The 23,696-nt window shown below is 37.3% G+C and overlaps 1 long non-coding RNA gene and 1 pseudogene across 2 annotated transcripts in view; both read right to left on the bottom strand.

Annotated features, from left to right (window-relative positions):
* The window catches only part of LOC135365441 (uncharacterized), a 176,635-nt gene extending 168,021 nt beyond the window's left edge, over positions 1-8,614 (bottom strand). Inside the window, exon 1 of the long non-coding RNA XR_010413300.1 lies at positions 8,228-8,614. This is a non-coding gene — a long non-coding RNA (uncharacterized LOC135365441). The remainder of the gene's footprint in view (positions 1-8,227) is intronic.
* Positions 8,615-16,008: 7,394 nt separating this feature from the next.
* Positions 16,009-20,869, bottom strand: LOC123833572 (14-3-3 protein beta/alpha-like; annotated as a pseudogene). The gene has a single exon (XR_006788299.3). The product of XR_006788299.3 is annotated as a 14-3-3 protein beta/alpha-like (transcript).
* Between the last annotated feature and the right edge of the window lie 2,827 nt (positions 20,870-23,696).

Here is a 23,696-nt window from a genome sequence, read left to right as displayed (position 1 = left end):
TCCATTTTTACAGTCATATTCCATCCCTTCATCATATCAACCCTCATTTTTGTACATATATAAGTTTTTCTTTCTTTAAAATTTTGGGAGGCACTTTCTTCTAAAAGACCAAAATACACCCCAAATCTAGTGTGTGGCACTGATCTATATACCATATAGATCATATTTGATCACATTCTGGTTTTTTGTTGTTGTTGTTGTTATTTTGTTTTGTTTGTTTTTGTTTTTATCTTTATCTTTTTCTTTTTCTTTTTTCTCTCTTTCCCTTTCTTATCCCACTGCTTCAGGTCTTTTCTGATTTGTTTAGAGTATATTTTCTGGGGACGTGGTTACTCTGCTAGCATTTTGTTCTCTCATTAATCTATTCTCCTCTGCACAAAATGACAAGACGGAAAAAATCACCTCAACAAAAAGAGCAAGAGGTAGTACCGACTGCCAGGGACCTACTCAATACGGACATTAGTACGATGTCAGATCTAGAGTTCAGAATCATCACTTTAAAGATACTAGCTGGGCTTGAAAAAAATATGGAAGTTATTAGAGAAACCCTTTCTGGAGAAGTAAAAGAGCTAAAATCCAACCAAGTAGAAATCAAAAAGGCTATTAATGAGGTGCAATCAAAAATGGGGGCGCTAAGTGCTAGAATAAATGAGGCAGAAGAGAGAATCAGTAATATAGAAGATGAAATGATGGAAAATAAAGAGCTGAGAAAAAGAGAGATAAACAACTACTGGATCACGAGGGCAGAATTCGAGAGATAAGCGATACCATAAGACGAAACAACATTAGAATAATTGGGATCCCAGAAGAAGAAGAAAGAGAGAGAGGGGCAGAAGGTATAAGGGAGCAAATTATAGCAGAGAACTTCCCTAATTTGGGGAAAGAAACAGGCATGAAAATCCAGGAAGCACAGAGAACCCCTCTCAAAATCAATAAAAATAGGTCAACTCCCCGACATCTAATAGTAAAACTTACGAGTCTCATAGACAAAGAGAAAATCCTGAAAGCAGCTCGGGAGAAGAGATATGTAACCTACAATGGTAGAAACATTAGATTGGCAACAGACCTATCCACAGAGACCTGGCAGGCCAGAAAGGACTGGCAGGATATATTCAGAGCACTAAATGAGAAAAATATGCAGCCAAGAATACTATATCCAGCTAGGCTGTCATTGAAAATAGAAGGAGAGATAAAAAGCTTCCAGGACAAACAAAAACTAAAGGAATTTGCAAACACAAAACCAGCCCTACAGGAAATCTTGAAAGGGGTCCTCTAAGCAAAGAGAGAGCCTAAAAGCAACATAGACCAGAAAGGAACACAGACAATATACGGTAACAGTCACCTTACAGGCAATACAATGGCACTAAATTCCTATCTTTCAATAGTTACCCTGAATGTAAATGGGCTAAATGCCCCAATCAAAAGACACAGGCTAACAGACTGGATTAAAAAACAAGACCCATCGATATGCTGTCTGCAAGAGACTCATTTTAGACCCAAAGACACCCCCAGATTGAAAGTGAGGGGGTGGAAAACCATTTACCATGCTAATGGACACCAAAAGAAAGCTGGGGTGGCAATCCTTATATCAGACAAATTAGATTTTAAACCAAAGACTGTAATAAGAGATAAGGAAGGACACTATATCCTACTTAAAGGATCTATCCAACAAGAAGATCTAACAATTGTAAATATCTATGCCCCTAACATGGGAGCAGCCAATTATATAAGGCAATTAATAACAAAAGCAAAGAAACACATCGACAACAATACAATAATAGTGGGGGATTTTAACATCCTCCTCACTGAAATGGACAGATCGTCTAAGCAAAAGATCAACAAGGAAATAAAGACTTTAAATGACACACTGGACCAAATGGACTTCACAGACATATTCAGAACATTCCACCCCAAAGCAACGGAATACACATTCTTCTCTAGTGCCCATGGAACATTCTCCAGAATAGATCACATCCTAGGTCATAAATCAGGTCTCAACCGGTACCAAAAGATTGGGATCATTCCCTGCCTATTTTCAGACCACAGTGCTTTGAAACTAGAACTCAATCACAAGAGGAAAGTCGGAAAGAACTCAAATACATGGAGGCTAAAGAGCATCCTACTGAAGAATGAATGGGTCAACCTGGAAATTAAAGAAGAACTAAAAAAATACATGGAAACCAATGAAAATGAAAACACAACTGTTCAAAATCTTTGGGATGCAGCAAAGGCAGTCCTAAGAGGAAAGTATATAGCAATACAAGCCTTTCTCAAGAAACAAGAAAGGTCTCAAGTACACAACCTAACCCTACACCTAAAGGAGCTGGAGAAAGAACAGCAAATAAAGCCTAAACCCAGCAGGAGAAGAGAAATAATAAAGATCAGAGCAGAAATCAATGAAATAGAAACTAAAAGAACAGTAGAACAGATCAATGAAACTAGGAGCTGGTTCTTTGAAAGAATTAACAAGATTGATAAACCCCTGGCCAGACTTATCAAAAAGAGAAGAGAAATGACCCAAATCAACAAAATCATGAATGAAAGAGGAGAGGTCACAACCAACACCAAAGAAATACAAACAATTATAAGAACATATTATGAGCAACTCTATGCCAGCAAATTAGATAACCTGGAAGAGATGGATGCATTCCTAGAGATGTATCAACTAACAAAACTGAACCAGGATGAAATAGAAAACCTGAACAGACCTATAACCACTAAGGAAATTGAAGCAGTCATCAAAAATCTCCCAAAAAACAAAAGCCCGGGGCCAGATGGCTTCCCAGGGGAATTCTACCAAACATTTCAAGCAGAATTAATACCTATTCTTCTGAAACTGTTCCAAAAAATAGAAACGGAAGGAAAACTTCCAAACTCATTTTATGAGGCCAGCATTACCTTGATCCCCAAACCAGACAAAGACCCCATCAAAAAGGAGAATTACAGACCAATATCCCTGATGAACATGGATGCAAAAATTCTCACCAAAATACTAGCCAATAGGATCCAACAGTACATTAAAAGGATTATTCACCATGACCAAGTGGGATTTATCCCTGGGCTGCAAGGTTGGTTCAACATCCGCAAATCAATCAATGTGATACAATACATTAACAAAAGAAAGAACAAGAATCATATGATCCTCTCAATAGATGCAGAAAAAGCTTTTGACAAAGTATAGCATCCTTTCTTGATCAAAACTCTTCAGAGTATAGGGATAGAGGGTACATACCTCAATATCATAAAAGCCGTCTATGAAAAACCTACAGCGAATATCATTCTCAATGGGGAAAAACTGAGAACTTTCCCCCTAAGGTCAGGAACGCGGCAGGGATGTCCACTATCACCACTGCTATTCAACATAGTATTGGAAGTCCTAGCCACAGCAGTCAGACAACAAAAAGAAATCAAAGGCATCCAAATTGGCAAAGAAGAAGTCAAACTCTCACTCTTTGCAGATGATATGATACTTTATGTGGAAAACCCAAAAGACTCCACCCCCAAACTGCTAGAACTCATACAGGAATTCAGTAAAGTGGCAGGATATAAAATCAATGCACAGAAGTCAGTGGCATTCCTATACACTAACAACAAGACAGAAGAAAGAGAAATTAAGGAGTCGATCCCATTTACAATTGCACCCAAAACCATAAGATACCTAGGAATAAATCTAACCAAAGAGACAAAGGATCTGTACTCAGAAAACTATAAAATACTCATGAAAGAAATTGAGGATGACACAAAGAAATGGAAAAACATTCCATGCTCATGGATTGGAAGAACAAATATTGTGAAGATGTCAATGCTACCTAGAGCAATCTACACATTCAATGCAATCCCCATCAAAATACCATCCACTTTTTTCAAAGAAATGGAACAAATAATCCTAAAATTTGTACGGAACCAGAAAAGACCCCGCATAGCCAGAGGAATGTTGAAAAAGAAAAGCAAAGCCGGCGGCATCACAATTCCGGACTTCAAGCTCTATTACAAAGCTGTCATCATCAAGACAGTATGGTACTGGCACAAAAACAGACACATAGATCAATGGAACAGAATAGAGAGCCCAGAAATGGACCCTCAACTCTATGGTCAACTAATCTTCGACAAAGCAGGAAAGAATGTCCAATGGAACAAAGACAGTCTCTTCAACAAATGGTGTTGGGAAAATTGGATAGCCACATGCAGAAGAATGAAACTGGACCATTTCCTTACACCACACACAAAAATAGACTCCAAGTGGTTGAAAGACCTCAATGTGAGACAGGAGTCCATCAAAATCCTAAAGGAGAACACAGGCAGCAACCTCTTTGACCTCAGCCGAAGCAACTTCTTCCTAGAAACATCGCCAAAGGCAAGGGAAGCAAGGGCAAAAATGAACTATTGGGACTTCATCAAGATAAAAAGCTTTTGCAAAGCAAAGGAAACAGTCAACAAAACCAAAAGACAACTGACAGAATGGGAGAAGATATTTGCAAATAACATATCAGATAAAGGGCTAGTATCCAAAATCTATAAAGAACTTCTCAAACTCAACACCCAAAGAACAAAGAATCCAATCAAGAAATGGGCAGAAGACATGAACAGACATTTTTCCAAAGAAGACATCCAAATGACCAACAGACACATGAAAAAGTGCTCAATATCACTCAGCATCAGGGAAATCCAAATCAAAACCTCAATGAGATACCACCTCACACCAGTCAGAATGGCTAAAATTAACAAGTCAGGAAACGACAGATGTTGGCGGGGATGCGGAGAAAGGGGAACCCTCCTACACTGTTGGTGGGAATGCAACCTGGTGCAGCCACTCTGGAAAACTGTATGGAGGTTCCTCAAAAAGTTGAAAATAGAGCTACCATATGATCCAGCAATTGCACTACTGGGTATTTACCCCAAAGATGCAAATGGAGGGATCCGAAGGGGTACGTGCACCCCGATGTTTATAGCAGCAATGTCCACAATAGCCAAACTGTGGAAAGAGCCAAGATGTCCATCGACAGATGAATGGATAAAGAAGATGTGGTATATATATCCAATGGAATATTATGCAGCCATCAAAAGGAATGAGATCTTGCCATTTGCAATGACGTGGGTGGAACTGGAGGGTATTATGTTGAGTGAAATAAGTCAAACAGAGAAAGACATGTATCATATGATCTCACTGATATGAGGAATTCTTAATCGCAGGAAACAAACTGAGTGTTTTTGGAGTGGGGGGTGGGGTGGGAGGGATGGGGTGACTGGGTGATAGACACTGGGGAGGGTATGTGCTCTGGTAAGCGCTGTGAATTATGCAAGACTGTTGAATCTCAGATCTGTACCTCTGAAACAAATAATGCAATATATGTTAAGAAAAAAAAAAGAAGAAGTAGAAGGTAGCGGGAGGGGAAGAATGAAGCGGGGGAAATCGGAGGGGTGGACGAACCATGAGAGACGATGGACTCTGAAAAACAAACTGAGGGTTCTAGAGGGGAGGGGGGTGGGAGGATGGGTTAGCCTGGTGGTGGGTATTGAGGAGGGCACATTCTGCATGGAGCACTGGGTGTTATGCACAAACAATGAATCATGGAACACTTCATCTAGAACTAATGATGTGATGTATGGGGATTAACATAAGAATAAAAAAAAAAAAAGAAAGAAACAAAACAAATGGGCACCTGGGTGGCTCAGTCGTTAAGTGTCTGCCTTTGGCTCAGGTCATGATCCGAGGGTCCTGGTATCGAGTCCCACATCGGGCTCCCTGCTCAGCGGGGAGCCTGCTTCTCCCTCTCCCTCTGCCCCTGTTCGTGTTCCCTCTCTCACTGTCTCTCTCTCTCTGTCAAATAAATAAATAAAATCTTAATAAAAAAAAGAAACAAAACAGATGAACATATGGGAAGAAAAAAAAGAGAGAGAGAGGGAGGCATACCATAAGTGATTCTTAACAATAGAGAACAAACTGAGGGGTGATGGAAGGAGGTGAATGGGGGATGGGCTAGATGGGTGATGGGTATTAAGGAGAGCACTCATTGTGATGAGCCCTGGTTGTTACATGTAAGTGATGAATCACTAAATTAAAAAAAAAAAGGAATAACTCTAATGAAAAAGGGCAATCCTTCATAGAAAGATGCATATAAATTTATGGAATGTCACTAGAGAAAATCTAAATAAATGGAAATATATATAGACTTACCTCACATAGCATCAATAGTGTTAACAATTCTGTCCTAATGGCTCTTGAAATGATACCATTTTTGGACATCTTGTTTTCTGATTTACAAGTGACCCTTGAACAACACGGGTCTGAACTGTGCAAGTCCACTTACACATGGATTTTTTGCAGTACAGCACTGTTAATGTATTTCTTCTTTCTAATGATTTTCTTAATAACATTTTCTTTTCTCTGGCTTTATTGTGTGAATACAATATATAATACATATAACATAAAAAAAAGGAATACACAGAATATTTGGAGGTGATTGGACATCAGGTTGGCAACTTTTCCTCAAATCGTTCAGGGGAAAAGCTCTTGCATTGTACTTGCAGCTCTTCTGTAACTTCGATATTGTTTCAAAATTAGAATTTATTTTTTTAAAAAGAGCAAAAATCTCCTAACCTAATTTAGGAGGCAAGAGTTTCAGAATGTATGGATATAGGTGTAATACAGAAATCGATCAATGGACATTTACCTATTGAATTTCCATGTGGGTTCCAGCGGTCTACATGACAAGACATGGCTGCTATTTAGTCAAAACTAAGGAGGAAATATATGAAAATGGTGGATTAGTGGATATATGTAATATGGGCAATACATACAATAGGCCATCAAGAAAGTGACCTGGAAAAGGCTCCAGATGAGAACATCAGTGCGGGCAGGATTATAGGGCTGGCCGTAAACACAGCTGCGGCAGGGGATAGTCAGGACACTAATTTGACAAAGAGCAGAAGGCTTGTAATGGAAAGTAGTAGGAGATATAGCAAAGGGAGACACAACATGAGGATCTTTGCAAGCGACATTAAGGTGTAATGATGAGATAGTTAACTTGTTACTCTAAACAAAAGACCCAGTTTAGCAGATAAAATCAATTGAGACAGAAGTCTATAATCATTTTCCTCTTGACTAGCTATCAACTAAGGTAATGGTTTTCAAGTGTAATTATTTCTTTCCTCAAATGTAATCCTATTTAGAAGTTCAGTGTTTTGGGTAAATAAAAATGAATCTGCTCTCATTCAATACAGAATGGAAAGCCTAGGGCCCCGCTTCTTGTCCTGTGTTTGCAAATGATAATCCAGTGAGGGAGCTCTAGCACTCAAAGATCGTAGATGGAAAATCATGACTATAGAGCAGTCTGAAGAGGTTCTCAGAGATATTTACATCGAATTTTTAAGTGGAAAGTCTCACAATAACGGCATATATGCTGGTTCTCTTTTTCTATTTCTTTGCATTAATATATCAATCTCATTATTTTTTCTGTCCAGAATTTCTAGCCCAAACGGAGTTGTTTTAATCAAACAATGTATTTTTTGATTTTCCCATAAAATGATCATCTGGCACCACTCTGTAGAAACACATATAGGGATTATATGTTTGGCATTCAGCTGCAATACTTTTTGAATCAAATTAAAAATATATTAAATTATTTTCTTTATCAGGTAGACAGAGTTTATGAAAATCTGGTTATTAGTCATTACCTTTAGGGATCTTCTTAGAAAACCAAGTTTTTTTTTTCAAATTTGATATAATTAAAATCATTTCAAAATATTAAGATAATAGGATATTTAGAGAATATACTCAGAAATAAAATGACATTTAACTATAATTTCCTTTTCATTTTAGTAGATACTGATAAAAGTATAATTAAAGTTATCAAATAGATTATTATGTTTAAGTTTCCATTTATTTGATAAGCTCTTAAAGCAATCACAAAGCCAAAGCAAGCCACAGACTACCAACTCTGCCTTCCACCAGTGACTGGGCTCTCATTGCCATCCAGCCACCAAGTTAACCAATTCCTGAGTCCCATCTTTACAGCTTGGGGGTACAAATTCCAGCACATCTTGGTCAGGTTCTCTAGAAGCAGCACCTAAGATTCCTGTGTAATTTATTGGTCAAGAAATCTCAGGAGAAAGGGAGTAAGGGAAGCAGTAGAAAGTAGAAAACAAACACAAACAGGGATGTGGTCTCAGCTAGAGACTAGTTTTAGTCTGATTCAATGCGGAGTTGGAATCATAGAGTTGGTCCTACCTTGAGCAAGGGAGTCAACCTGGCTTCATTAGTCAGTTTTCAGACTCTGGCTGCTTGGGGATGGAGTCTAGGAAAGTGGAGCATAACCTCCCCATAATGTTGAACCTGATTCAGCTGAGGTCATTTCTCCTGGGAAGGACCGGCTGTGAGTTTTCAGCAACCAGCCCTTATGACCACTGTGGGGTAGGCGCCCCAGCCCAGTGAAGGAGATCTGATCCACTACATCATTCAAAGATAATCTTGAAATTAAAGATACAGCTACTGATAATTATGCCAACAACAATAACAACAACAACAAAAACAACCAATCCCCCCCCCCAACAACTATAAACCAAGACTGTCCCAGGCAAACAGGAATATGTGCTCATCCTGCCTCCATCCCATTACTTCCTTGGTATATAAAACTGTTAGAAGACTGAGGGACTGATTTTCCTTTCTTTTACTTCTGATCACAATCCCTCAGGACCAGAGAGAGAATTGTTTACTTTATCCTAAACTATTAAAAAGTTTCAATCAAAGAAATGATTATTTTTTAGTTAAAGATAACATAACTTTAAGCCCATTGTGTGAACTTTACTTTGCTAATTGAATGTTCTTAAATTAAATGTCCCACAACAAAAGGCAAAAGTGTGAAAAATCTTTTTAAAAATGGCATTGAAGTGCTACGGTTACAACAAATGTTTAAGATGAAGAAAATTGAGATGAAGTTTCTTTTAAAAACACTACATACAAGAAACCAAAGGACTCGAAAGACTTGTGAAATATTAAAACATGTTTTAAAAATTGCAAATGTGAAGTCATTTTTCAGTGTTTCCAATATATAATTTTGCTAAGACATCTGCTTCTGGGAAAATTTTATTAGAAAACAAAACATTGTAAAAAAAAATCTATTTTCCAAATCCATGAAAAACAGATCTTTACAAAGAGACCAAAAAAAATATATTTAATATCATTTCCTGGAAGTTTATTTAGAAACTAGGGAGAGGTATTTTCTGTTGAACGCAGTGATCCCAACTTAGTGTGTGAGAGTTCAAGGCAAAAGGGGACATATTTTGCAACTTGTTACCACATTCTCCAGGCTTCATTATCAGTTCTCAGAGTTCTCACATTCTGAGTGAAAAACTACTGAACAAATCCATGAAACTGATGATGCCTGATGATTTCAAGCAAATTATCTGATCAAATCACAAGAACAAGCAGGATTTTTTTTTCTTTTGAGTTGGTATATTTGTGATGTTGGAGTGTAGAAATAATATTTACAACCTTGTTGGGGGTTAATCAACAAACAATAAACTGCACATGTACAATTTTGACCCAAAATACATGCATGAAAACATCACCACAATCAGGATAATAAACATATTCAGGCATCCCCCAAAATTTCCTCATGCCTCTTGTAATTATTCTCCCCCCATCCAGTTGGATATTAAAGTTGTATTAAAATAACTTGTTATATTTTATTGGTGGGTAATATTCCATTGCATGGATATGCGACAATTTATTTATTCAACTGTTGATGGATATTTGGGTTATTTCCAGTTTTGATTATTACAAATAAAGTTGTTATGAATATTTATGTGTAAGTCTTTGTGCAAACATATACTTTCATTTCTCTTAGGTAAACACCTAGAACTGGAATGGCTAGAGCATATGGTAGATGTGTTTAAATTTTAAAGACATTGCCAAATTAGTTTTCCAAAGTAACTGTACCGTTTTACATTATCACTAACAAGATAGGCAAATATTTCTTAGATACATGACCAAAACAATAATCTGTACAGTTTTAAAATATAATAAATTGCATTTCATTAAAATTTAAAAGTTCTTCAAAAGACATTAAGAAAGTAAAAAGATAACCCACAGACTAGAAGAAGATATTTTCATATCATATAAATAACCTATATATTGAGTATATAAAGAACTCCCAAGATTCAATAATAAGAAGCACCCAAAAGTAAAATGGGTAAAATCTTCAGACACTTCACCAAAGAAAATATAAAGATGGTAAAAATGCATGTGAAAAGATAGCCAATATCATTAGTCGCAAATTAAAACCATGAGCTACTACTAGATATCTATAAGAATGGCTTAACTTGGAGACTGACCATATCAAGTGTTAAGAAAAAAACTGAAACCCTTGGGGCACCTGGGTGGCTCAGTCGATTAAACATCTTCATTCAGCTCAGGTCATGATCTCAGGGTCCTGGGATCAAGCTCCGCATCAGGCTCCCTGCTCAGTGGGGAGTCAGCTTCTCCCTCTGCCCCACTGCCCCGCTTGTGTGCTCTCTCTCTCTCTAATAAATAAATAAAATCTAAAAGAAAAAAGAAAAGAAAGAAAGAAAAAACTGAACTTTCATACACTGCTGGTAGAAATAATATTCTAAATGTCTATTGATTAGATAATATTGTGTTAGGTTCTGCATGAATTTTATACTTTCTACACTCCTGAAACTGAACAGTACTACCGCACTTCATTAACAGTGCTTTCTCCATAAGGAAGAAAAATAGAACTGATATATACTCTCGGAATAATTTTACTTATTTTATTACAACATATGATTTTATCTATGCCTTTATTCTTTTTTTTTTTACATTTTTAAAAATTTTATTATGTTACGTTAATCACCATACATTACATCATTAGTTTTTTTTACAGATGTTCTTATTTTTTATTTTTTATTATGTTATGTTAGTCACCATTCATTACATCATTAGTTTTTGATGTAGTGTTCCATGATTCATTGTTTGCGTATAACACCCAGTACTCCATGCAGTATGTGCCCTCCTTAACACCCATCACCGGCCTAACCCATCTTGAAACAATTTATTCCTTCCCTTCACTGAGACTTTCGTCCTCCTTCTTAACTGTCCCACCCATCCCAAATTATCTTTTCGTTTGTTTTGTTTCTTCCAAATTATCTTTATTATTTTTCCTCTGTATATCCACTAAATATTGGTGTTCCTTGGTGCTCTGTTCCTTGTTTTTCTCTTACTCCACAAACCATGAGGCACCTCACCTCATCCAGTCTCTATATTTCAGTTGGCAAGTGCTTTGGCGGTTTGAAAATGTATATCTTCACCACTGAGATACCACTTGAGATTCTGATCCACTAGCTGCACTAACATGTCACACTGGCAACTACAATTCAGGATTCTGAAATCTGTTTTCATTCATTTCTATGCCCTCCAAATATGCTTTCTCAGTGTTCTCTATCAGTGTTAATAAATTTTCCATTCATTCAGTTTCCTGAGACAAAAATCTGGCTATTGTCTTTGACTTCTTCCTCTTTCTTATTCACTTACCTTATTGAAGCTACTCCTTAAATCTTTACATATTACTCTTACTTTCCTCTTCTCTCCTTTCCGCTGCCCTAACTCCAGCTTCCATTCATTTTTTGCCTGGACTCCTCTGATAGTCTGATCATCTTACTTCTGGTAATGACTCTTCCAATCACTTCACACATTTCAGCTTTGACTATTATTTCTAAAACTTAAATAGCTTTTATCAGTCTACTGCTTAAAACTAATGATTTCTCCTAGCCCTTAGGATACATCTCTTTAAAATGGCAAACAAACAAAAATAAATAAATAAATAAATAAATAAATAAATAAATAAATAAAATGGCGAACTATTTATAAGTGGTAAAAAATAAAAATAAAAATAATAACAAATTAATTAATTAACCTTAGCCTTAGCTTTACCTCACCTATTTTTCTTAAGATCTTCTCTCATGAACTTTATTCCCAACTCTATCAAATTCCTTCTTCAAACCTGCCATATTCTCTGATTTCACAGCCTTCCCGTAGGTTGTTCCAACTACTTAGAACATCTCTTAGTTTTTCCTGACCCATTTTTGCCTTGTAAACTTATATATAACTTCTATTTATTTTTCTATCGACTTATGCTGGTGATCATCTCCAATAGGAAGCTTTCTTGGATCTTCCTCGGCTGGGTTAGATGTTTGTACTATGTGCATTCGCATCATCGCACTCATGGAATCTAAAATTTATAGTTATATTGAGCTGTCTGATTCAGAAGCAGTGTAGGGGCAAGGACCATATCTGTCTTTCCACCACTATATCTTATACTTACAACATAACATGTATTCAATTAATAGTCATTTCTTTGAATTAATGGATATATTAATACATAATATATTAATAAATAGAATAATTAATAAATAATTAAGGTATTAATAATAAATTAATTTTATTAATTAAAAAGCTACTACTTGACCACAATAAATAAATACAGAAATGAGAACCTTTGTGCTCACAGGAAGGAAGGCTCACAGAAAAGTGAGAAAACAAAAGAGGAGTTAAAGTTAGGAATGAATGTGAGCAGAAACAAAGATGAAAAAGTGTTTGGAAGATGGGAAAAGAGTTGCCCTAATCAGCTCTCACAAATAAACATAAAAGCCTTTGCTGCCCCCATTTCAAGGTAGTTTGACTAACTCTATTCACGTTTGAGGATGTACACTATGCTTTAGGAGTAACAAATTTAACCAGGAAGCAAAACATAGACAAGAAATTCTAAATAATTGCCTCTTACGACATTGGTAAACACCTTGGAAAGAAGAATAGATGGCCAGGGAGAAGAAGATGAGGGAAACTGTCTAACTGGAACATGACAATCTTAAATGAACCAAACATGGTATGTGTCTTAGACAAAAGATATTCACTAGCACTAAGTAAATGTAACTTCTTGAGTAATTCATTAAAAAAAAAAGAAAAATATACAAGATCTATTTGTAGTACAACAGAAAAAAACTTAGCATTACCTTATTCACTATGACCCAGGAAGTTAAACCATTCAGTGTGTTAGTGTCCTTTCCCTCACTTTTTATTCAAACTTTTTATTGTTATTGAACTTAAAAGTTTTGCCAATGTTGTCAGAGTCCACTGCCTCATAATTGTTCTTCAGACAAAGCTATTTTGTTAAACATTGTTCTGCACATGAAATTATGTGTTTGATACCTGAGTTTTATTGGGGATAACTTAAAACTGCATTACATGTAGAATAATTCATAATAAGATGAAGAATTATATAGATTTGGAAAACAAGAGATGGAAGATTGACACCTTTTCCAAGGAATTAATCAGTGAAGAGTCAATGATTTAAAAATTATGTGACAAGGGGGTAGAGTAGAGGTACTCAGCAGAAAAAAGACTTATATATCAGTCTTTGTTTAGTTGAATCACCAAATACTACTGAATTTCCTTCATAGAAAGAATAAGTCCTAGAAATGTTTGCCTACAGATATTGGGGAAACCAATTCAAAACTTCTCTATTTTGTATACAGACACAAATCCCTGCCTAGATTTCAGGCTGATAGAAACATTTTTTTAAAGATGTGTTTGTTCATCGCTTCTCAGCCTTTTGGCTAAGTCCAAGTGTGAAGATGTGTTTGTTCGATACATAACTACTCTATGAATTCCATTATTTTTCCTAAATCTACTTTGCTCATTGACATAATTCTCTTTTGATAGTGTAATCTAAATGCAAAATATACAGATAATTTCCTTAGAATCCACATATAGATCTATGCTCTAATATATATGTATATATTGATGCCATGATAAGAAGACACTACCAGTGATTCACGTAGTGTCAAATCACTTTTATAGTGTTTTATATATAAAGAATAGCCATTTGATTGTTTCATGTTTTATTGGTATTGTTGTATGATGAAGGCGAGGGAAGGGAAAAGAAGATGAAGTCTATGTGCAGGAGGTTAAAGATTCAGCCTGGAGTCTATCACCAATGAAATCAGTGAAATCATATTAATAAGCTAATGATAAAATATCTAAAAATATCAGTTTTAACAAGTTCATAAATTGTTGGTCATATTTGAGACTAGTCTGTAATCTCACCAGTAGTATTAATGCTACTGTCCAGAATCACTCTCCAACCTTCTCTTAACTGTTATTTTATAACATATGTTTCCCCAGACCATGATAACTAGGGTTCTAAATAAGTACATATTAATAGTTTGCTTGCATCTTGTTTGTTAGTTTTTAATGTCTTAGCAAAATAAGGAGTTGGAGATAAAATCAGATCTTTTTCTTTTGTATTAAATTACATTTTATTGTCCATAAAACCCAAGTCTGAAAAAACTATATTAAATTACTTTCAAAACTTCTTTTACAAAGATCTATGCAGCTTGAAATATAATGTTTTCTAGATGACTACTCAAGAAATGAAGACTTGCTTTAAATAAGACCAATCTGAAAAGGATATTTTTCTCTCCAGTTTGATAAATTTGCTTTCTTAGTAGTGAATATATGTCTCTTGTCTTCAGAACAGTAAACCAAAAATCAGGCAAACTTCATACCTGTTGTTGTCCTTCAGAGGGAAAAAAATATCATTTAATACTTTAGTTCCTATGCATGTATGTATGCTGTTAAATATCATTCAATATTTGCATATAAGTTAGTCAATAAAAGACCATAAGGATGAGCTAGTTTCCTGGAATGATTAAATTATTTGATATTAGATGCCATCTGATAATTCTCAAATACTCTATGCTTATCTAACCATTAAATAAGATATTAGACAATGGAAACTTTTCATACCCTATTCAACATGGAGCTCATATTTAGTCTCCATGGAAAAGGAAAATGGAATTTAACTATATTCACACCCATTGTATCTAAGCACTAAAAGATCTTAAAAAGACATAATCACACATTTTATTCTAGTTCTTTCCTGTTTATTCTCGGCATAACATATTGAATTCTCTGTATTTCCCATATTCTTCATGAAAAATATTTTTTATGCAGTAGCTGTCTCATATATTATTAGAATACATGAATACTAATAGATGTTGGGCTTGCTGTGTCTAATCTATGTGAAATGAGTCCTTCATATAAAAATCATGAGTTATTTGATTATGAGGAATGGAACCCAAGATGTCAGAGACATGTTCTACTAGGCTTCCTAAACCTACTGACACCTCTTATTTTCATTTTCTTAGTAAATGCAAAGAGAAAAGAGAATATAGATGAGCTAGACATACAACTTTGCCAACAGTTTCATTTTCTTTATAAAAGGAAGCCGATTGTCCCAGAATATTAGTCCTCCAAGTGTGGTCCACAAACACTTCAGGGTCCCCAAGCCCTTACAGGGGTTCTCTTATCATCGTCAACATATTATTTACCCTTTTCTCACACCCTGTCACGCAAGTGTACGGTGGAGTTTTCCAGAGGCCACATGACAATGACATTGAATCATGAAATGTGTCCACGTTTGGTACATCTTCATAACTCAGTGAACAATATTTTCCAAATAACCAATGCATTATGCGACTTAAACTTCATGGATAAAAGATCCACTCAAAATGCAAGATAAAAGATTTTTTATTTATTTATTTGACAGAGAGAGTGAGAGAGCACAAGCAGGGGGAAGAGCAGAGGGAGAGAGAGAAGTAGGCTCCCCACTGAGCAGGAAGCCTGATGCAGGGCTCGATCCCAGGACCCTGGGATCACGACCTGAGCGGAAGGCAGACGCTTAACCGGCTGAGCCACCCAGGTGCCCCTCAAAATGCAAGATAAACCAATAGATTTTAATGTAACAGAATATAGAAGGTATAGCGCTACATATTCAGATTCTACATTGTAACCAACCTTCGAGAAACTACTTGTCAAGTTTTGGTGTTGTATGAAAGCACATACACAGTTATCTGAAAAGTCTGTTAAAATGCACCACTCTTTGTCAACTACATGTCTGTGTAAAGCCAGATTTTTCCCCTGTACTTCAATGAAACACATATTGCAACAGATTGAATGCAGAAGCAGATATGAAAATCCAGTTTATTACCCAGTCAAACATTTAAGATGTACACTGCAAAAATGTAAAACATATAAAGAGGTCTGGAGCCAAAAAGCTTGAGAACTGCTGCTCTAGGAAATAAATCTGCATTACAAAAGAAAATTTGTGCCAGAAGAGCATTTAACCCCAATTTAAAATGGAACTCTGTTTAAAGGCTATATAAAAATTAGAACAAGACTGTTTGTCAGGCTGTTTGGGAATTCCGGAAGGTGAAGGAAATTACTGGGTCCTAATTCACAATATGAAGTGTATGTATGTTTGTATGAAATGTATATATCTTAGCGCCACCTGGGCTTAAAACAATGAGAAACACTACTATGTAAGCCTAACTAAGTCAATGGCATCTAGATCTAAATCTAGATTATAAAATGAAAAAGAATCAGTGACTAAAAGAAAATATCATGCACCCTCATAGCATTTCCAGACAATCACTTCATAGAGTATGGTTTTTTTGAACTCTTTTTGTTCCAATATGGCTAACTTTAACCCAGAGCCACTTCTAAATATACCTGTATTAAACAAATATTAATAAATGTAAGCATTACAACCGAAAGGGCGACCAGTGATGTTAATGGAAACAAGGATGATGAAAAAAGCAATAATAAATATCTTATACTAAGAAGAATGATATTTAGTTTAGGATTAATATTCCCTCTGAAAATCAGTGAGAACAATGATATGATTTGCCTTTAGTTATCTAGTAATGGGAAACCCAAAGATCAAAAGTGCCGATCATTTACACTTTACCTTGTAAAAAAAAAAATAGATGAAACATTTCACAGCAAAGTTTGAAGAAAGTGAAGTAAACATTCACCATGAAGCAATTATTTTACATCAAGCTAGAAACCTCAGAGTATTGTACACAAATGTCTTCCACCCACCACTACACTGGGTCAGACAACATTGGTTCTAGGTTTTCTCCATCATGTTCCTGTTCCATTCCCACTGCTTTAGTCCCTAAGCTCTGTGACTATAACCTCTCCATCCTTCAGTGTGTCTTCACACAGATGCCATCATCAAAATCATATCTGTTCAAGCAAGTCTCCTCATGTTTAAATAGTCGATGCCTACAAGATCAAGTCCATATTCGTTGGCTTCACATGAGTCCTTTTTCAATCTGTCCCCACCTGCCTTTCCAGACCTTCAAAACCAACCAAGTCCGTCTGTTTCAGAAATGTCCTCTATTCTTAACCCAGCTCTGTCTATTCATCTCTTTCTCACTCTATCAGACACTTAATCACAAGAACATGATTTAATTGCATAGTTCACACATGGAGTTTTATGGACTCTGATTTTGGAAGAAACAAGAATTTTTACATCCCAATCTTGGGATTTTCCCCAATGCCAAGGTGATGTTAAATTCTAACTAATAATAATTATAGTCACCATTACTTGAATATTTACAAGGTGCTAAAGGTTTTTACTAAGTAGTGGGAGCAATTAAGTTGCTCAAAAAATTCAGATGCACTGAAAAATAAAAGTTGTATGTTTTACCTATAATTTGATCTTTTCATGAACTCATCTAAACTCAATCTTATCAAATAATTCAAACCCTATGTTTAGGCACTGTTCAATCTTTGATGGTAGTATCATTTTCTTCTGTCTCTGTCCCCCCCGTCTTAAACATGGCATTAATTAGACTTACATGGATATCCCACATACAACCCAAATTCAATATGCCCAAGGCCATGTGCTTACTTACCATATTCCTCCCTTCATCTACCACCCTTTTTTTCCTCCTATGTTAACGGTTACCAAACCAAAAATCCGTAGGTCTTCTCTACAATTTTTTTTTCCACAGGCAACTGATAAAATTTTTTATTTCACTTTTGAATTTTCACACTTTTCCTGATTATTCCATGTTAAGGTGGAAACTAGAACTGTTTAAAAGACATACACAAATCTAGTACATCAATAACTGGGGATTTTTCTTTTTCTTTTTTTTTTTTTTTGGCTATACTATTTTCACAACCACAGGAGTGCTTGACCGTCACAGAAGCAAATGTGAGGCAGAATACTGGTAAGGAAAAACGGAAGCAAGAAAGAGCTACCAGATATACAGACAGGCTCGTTCCACATTCACTACTGCATTTTCAAGCAGTAGTGCACGTTTAACTGCACGTTTTTGTTCAGCTAGAAAGGGGGGGAGGGATTTTTTTCTTTTTTCTTTTTTTTTGGTTTTAAATCAGTGCATGAATGTTTCTTTTCTCATTTCAGCAGATGGACAAACAGGTGGACACTACAGCTACGTGGAATGTTCAAGGGAGAGGGGGTACTGTGAGACTGGTAGGACTGGCTATTCTGGACTCTCCCCACTGCGGTGTTCATGCAACTTCCCTGCATTATAGGGTCTTGTTCAAACAGGTCTGTGAACTTGGCTGGAGGAGCACACTTGGGAGACCTGGTGACAGGTACTAACAAGCGTTATCAGGGCTGGCTGCAACACAGGGAGAAATCATGGGTATTTAAAAACACTTTTTTGATTCAATCTCGGTCTGACTGAAGAGCAACAAGCGTGCTGAGAACCGGAGGAAGCCAGAGCTGTGTGCTGGAAGCTCTTCTCAACTCTCTGAAGCGAGGTCTGCTGACCAAAGTGCTCGCCATCTTTGCTCACCCCCTTCAGGCCCCCGCCCTGCCCAAACAGTATTAAACAAAGAACAGAAGACAACGACAGAATTCAAAAAGAAAAAAATGTAAGGAAACAGGACAGAAACTTAAGGAGGGAAAAGAAAAACCAAAGTCAACAGTCAGTCAAAAAGGACAGTGGGAAGAATGTTTGATTTCAAAATTTTAAAAGCCCCAAGCTAGGAAGCACCCAAAGACTGAGTACTTCTTAAGTGAAAGGCAATCTCTGCAGAACATGACTCTTAAGGTATTACCCAGGAAACAGAGAAGGCCATTCATGAGATACACGGCTTTTTTCTTCTTCAGGTCCTGGTTACAAGGAAAACAGATTCCACTACTGGAGCACAAGTTGCAAATCAGTCAGATGGCTGTGGGAAAGGGGTGTCAGTCACATGTTTTAGGAACACTGGACCTTTTCATGGTGTCAAAATCCAATTAACTGCCACAAAGAGTTTCCATTTCAGGCTTCGAGTTTACTCAGAGGAAGACACTGTGGACATCTGCAGTCATGAACTTTCGAGTGGCAACAGCCCCAACTGGCCAAGTGTCTGTAATCCCCAAAAAACAGGCAGAACTACTGTGAGTTACTGTCACACTTGAATGTCACAGGACAGGTGTCTCACTCCACGTCCCAATATAATCTCTATAACTTTCTGTACAACTTTACCGTGGAACTGTTATTTCAGTGACTAGTTTGATATCAGATTAAACTTTCCAAAAAGTTACACATAATTCAGGTCTAGTTTTTCTACCAGTAAGAGTTCTGCTAAGTTACAAAACCCCATAATCACAGTGTTCAGTTTAAAAAAAATTCAACACACAGTAATCCTATCAATGTCAATCAAAATCAAAATTTCAGAATGCCGTGGCATTTATGTGACCAATCTGAGTTTTAGATACAAACACCAGCTGTTTATCCCATGGACCATTTTGCTAGGCTGAGGCTGTGAAAAATTGAAAGTCGACGTCCGACTCTTTTTTTTTTCTTTTAATCGCACAAAGGGATATATGTGGAGGGTACAGAGTGACATTGAACAGATCACGAAGCACAACAGACATTAGTTCTCTCCCTCCCCAGCATCTCTTTCATCTCCCTGGTTTTCCGACGTGCACAGTGTGAGACGGTCCCCAAGCAACTGCATGATCAGGGTGCTGTCTTTGTAAGACTCTGCATTCAGTGTATCCAATTCAGCAATTGCTTCATCAAAGGCCGGTTTTGCCAGGCTGCAAGCCTTTTCAGGAGAATTTAGAATCTCATAGCAGGAGACTGAGAAATTCAGGGCCAGGCCACGTCGAACTGGGTGTGCAGGCTGCATTTCTTTCTTACTCATTTCAAATGCTTCCTGGGAAGCCTGCTGGGAGTTCGACACAGTGCTTTGTTTACTACCTCCAGATGCCACCTCCGAGAGATACCTAAAATGATCTCCTTTCCTTTTCAAGCAGAACACCTTGCTTTCTGGTTGTGTAGCGCTGGGAACAAGATGTTTGTCCAACAGCTCCCGGACATCATCGCGGATACCTGCCGCTCGGCCTCTGTCTTCCGCCGGCGCTCTCTGCCCAGCCGCTGCTGCTCCTCCGTCCGCCCGGTTTTCTGCTCAGTGCTGGGGGTGACGCGCCACGACGAGCGGCGGGCGCCCCCCACGTCCTTGTAGGCGACGGAGAGCAGATTTGCCTCCCCACTGGAGAGTTCGTGCCCCTGTTCCGAGGCCGCAGCCATGGCTCGCCGTACCAGCTCACTTTTACCCGCGGTCGTTCCCGGGGGGAGGGCAACAGGGCGCAGAGACGCGTGTGAGCGAAGCCGGCAGCGCGGTGACCGCGTCCCTCCCCAGCCCCCTCCTCAGGCGGCGGCGGCTCCACTTCCGCCTCTTGTCTACTATTTCGGAAAAGCAAGCAATTAAACAAAATTGCCGATTTGCTTTTCCAAAAATTTCTACTCCTGATTTCCTCCCTCCCCCCTATTACTTCGACTCTACCCTAGATCCCAGCTCGAGTGAGCTCTACGAAAGAGCCTGCTTCTAGTCCTGCCCCCTTCAAATACATTCTCCATGTCGTACCTGGGTTGCTCTACCGAAAATGTAAATCTAGTGTGTTTAAGCTAGCTTGTTTGTTTAAAACTAGTTTGTTTAAAACCCTTGCTAGTAATGGGATAAATCCTGAGATTCCTGGCTCAACACAAAACATGACACAAATACTATTTTTCCAGTAACATTTGCCACTATTCCCTATCTCACAATTAATGCTTTCATAATAGGGAGATGCCTGTAATGTCTCCTCACCCCCATGATTTTTTTATATCCTTTCACCTTTGGTCATGGTGTTCCCTCTAGAGTTTCTTTTTCACGTTTATTTATCTGGCTAACTCTGACTCATGTTCAAATACTTAATATCTATGATATTATCCCACTTTGTGCATGTACTGCCCCTAAAACTTATTAAAACTCTTTAGGACAATCACAGACCTGTACCTCTGAAACAAATAATACATTATATGTTAAAAAAAAAAAAAAAAAGAAGAAGATAGCAGGAAGGGAAAAATGAAGGGGGGGAAATCGGAGGGGGAGACGAACCATGAGAGACGATGGGCTCTGAGAAACAAACTGAGGGTTCTAGAGGGGAGTGGGGTGAGGGGATGGGTTAGCCTGGTGATGGGTATTAAGGAGGGCACGTATTGAATGGAGCACTGGGTGTTATATGCAAACGATGAATCATGGAACACTACATCAAAAACTAATGATGTAATGTATGGTGATTAACATAACATAATAAAATAAAAAAATGTAAAAAACAAAACAAAACAAACTTTCAGGACAGGATTTGTGCTTGGGTTGAAAACTGCATTCATTAATCTCAAGTGACCTTCCCACTCTAAAATTCTAAACCTTGTGATTTCCCTTACTAGTCATACCCACCCCAATCCTCTCAAACCCAGCTTCTCTCTTTCAAAATTCTATGTAAGGCTTTTCCAACTCAGAAAAAAAAATAATTTAAGGAAAACATTTCTCTCAGTTATCAGAAGATAACTCACATATTAGGTGCCAAATTTAGATAAGCATCTACACAAACAAGACCCATTTCCTCATTAAACTTCCTTGAGGGAGATTTCGCGGATTTTCATCATTCTGCCAGTTCCAAAATTTCTCAATCTTTCTTCCAAAACATTTTTATATGCAAGTAAAACTGGCTGAATATACAGACTCATAGAATTTTAGACCTATAAGAAACATTACATTTAACTAGCCTAAATCCCTTCTTTTTACAGAAAAGAAAATGAAGCCCAAAGATTTTCTGAAGGACACATTGCTCATGAGCTTATGTGTTTCTGCTATGCATGTGTTTGTCACCATACTCCCAAATATATTTACACACACATTTGTACCACACAGTATGTAGCTAGACCCCTGTCGTATCCCTGGTTTTAGGGGGATGGAAATCACAGCTTCTCCTTGTTCATTGCTTTCTTAAAAAAAAAAAAATCAACACTATCTAATTCCGATTTTACACTCTAAGTGAAGGAAAATGTTGACTGAATGAATGACGGACTCCCCTACTACTCTGCTAACTGGTGTTAAGGCATCTCTCTGAGCCCGACTTTGTTTCTCCTGGCATGAGTCTCGTTCACTCACGTCAATGGCAGCCATATCCAGGGACTTGTGGTCAGAACAGAGTCTAGTGTGCTGTTTCTCTCTAATTATTCTACTTGACATTGCTCTGGCTTTTTTTCCCCTCCAGTGTGTGACTGGAAGTCTCTTTAACAGTTGAAATAGTGGTTATGTATGCACACTGGAGAAATGGACAATATTCACTAAGATCTGTCATTCGTAAGGCACTGTGAGTGACTAATCCTTGCTCTCTCCTTTTCTAGCTTCAATATATGCATTATGATCAATGTTAACTTCTATGATTACTCTAAAGGCAATAAAAGGTAATACTTTCCTCAAGTGGTGCAGGGCCAGGATGGATTATCCTGCTGTCTGGTCTTTAATGAAAGATATCTACGTTACACATGATTTGGACCTATAATAAGTAAAGGGAGAACATTCTTATCAACTATCCTCTGTAAAAAACTGGAGTTCAGAAGCCTTGCCCCTGGTTTCCTTAAGAGGAAATCAGAGCAATTCAAAAGAGTGGATTCCAGGTATAGATATCAGATTCATTAGAACTATTACCTGAACCCCACAGTTTGAGCTACTTGTTACTCACCTACCACCTCAATACTGGTCCAGTGCCCAGACTGGTTCTGACTGAGGCAGGAGGCACTGAAGAATCTCTTCTCCATACTATGATAAGCCTTACTCAACCAATCTCGGTTTAGTTTCCTTGACCTTTGCTTTGTTCCCATGTAAGACTTACAGTAACATATGTGGAAAACCAGATTTTTTTCCCCCAGTAGAGGTATATGCAAACTGTGTGTTTAAAGTAAATTATTATAAGCATTTAATATGAGTAGAATAACAATTTAAAATTTTTAAACATCCCCATGAGAAGTGGATATTTAAAGGAAATGCATCATTATATTTTCTGCTATTCAAAAAATTATTTTTTAGAAAGTTGTATTTCCACATACCAAATTTTTAAAATTATGCTATAAATCTTCATGTTAGCCATAGTCAAAATCATGTGATAAACTGACTTAGGTATTACAAATAAAAGACCCCTGATTCCTTTAATATTATAATTGAGACTTAGAAAAATAAATTTAATACCCAGTCTAGAATTGAATGCTTATTTTAGGGCAATAAGGATAATTTTTTTTTTTTCAACTTCCTTTTCCAAAGAGAGTCTTGACTCACATGATTAGTGACCAGCAGAGGGCACTACCTACACAGCTGAGGGTCTGCACTCTTGATGACTAACTTCTTCCACTCCCATCCCCACCCACTGGCACACACACTACCACCATCACTATAAGGTACAACCCAGACTCGGTCAAGTGAAAAGAAAGAAGTCTGTGCTTGTTTGTTCCTATCATATCAGAAGTTAACCTTTAGCTGGAAACTAAATTTACACCAATGC

Source organism: Mirounga angustirostris, unplaced genomic scaffold (assembly GCF_029215605.1).
Source record: "Mirounga angustirostris isolate CCGP_5_RB_7025 unplaced genomic scaffold, mMirAng1.0.hap1 SCAF_7, whole genome shotgun sequence".
In the NCBI taxonomy this organism is placed as follows: Eukaryota; Metazoa; Chordata; class Mammalia; order Carnivora; family Phocidae; genus Mirounga; species Mirounga angustirostris.
Note: the sequence above shows the minus strand (reverse complement) of the source record. Positions and strands in the feature narration are given on the sequence as shown.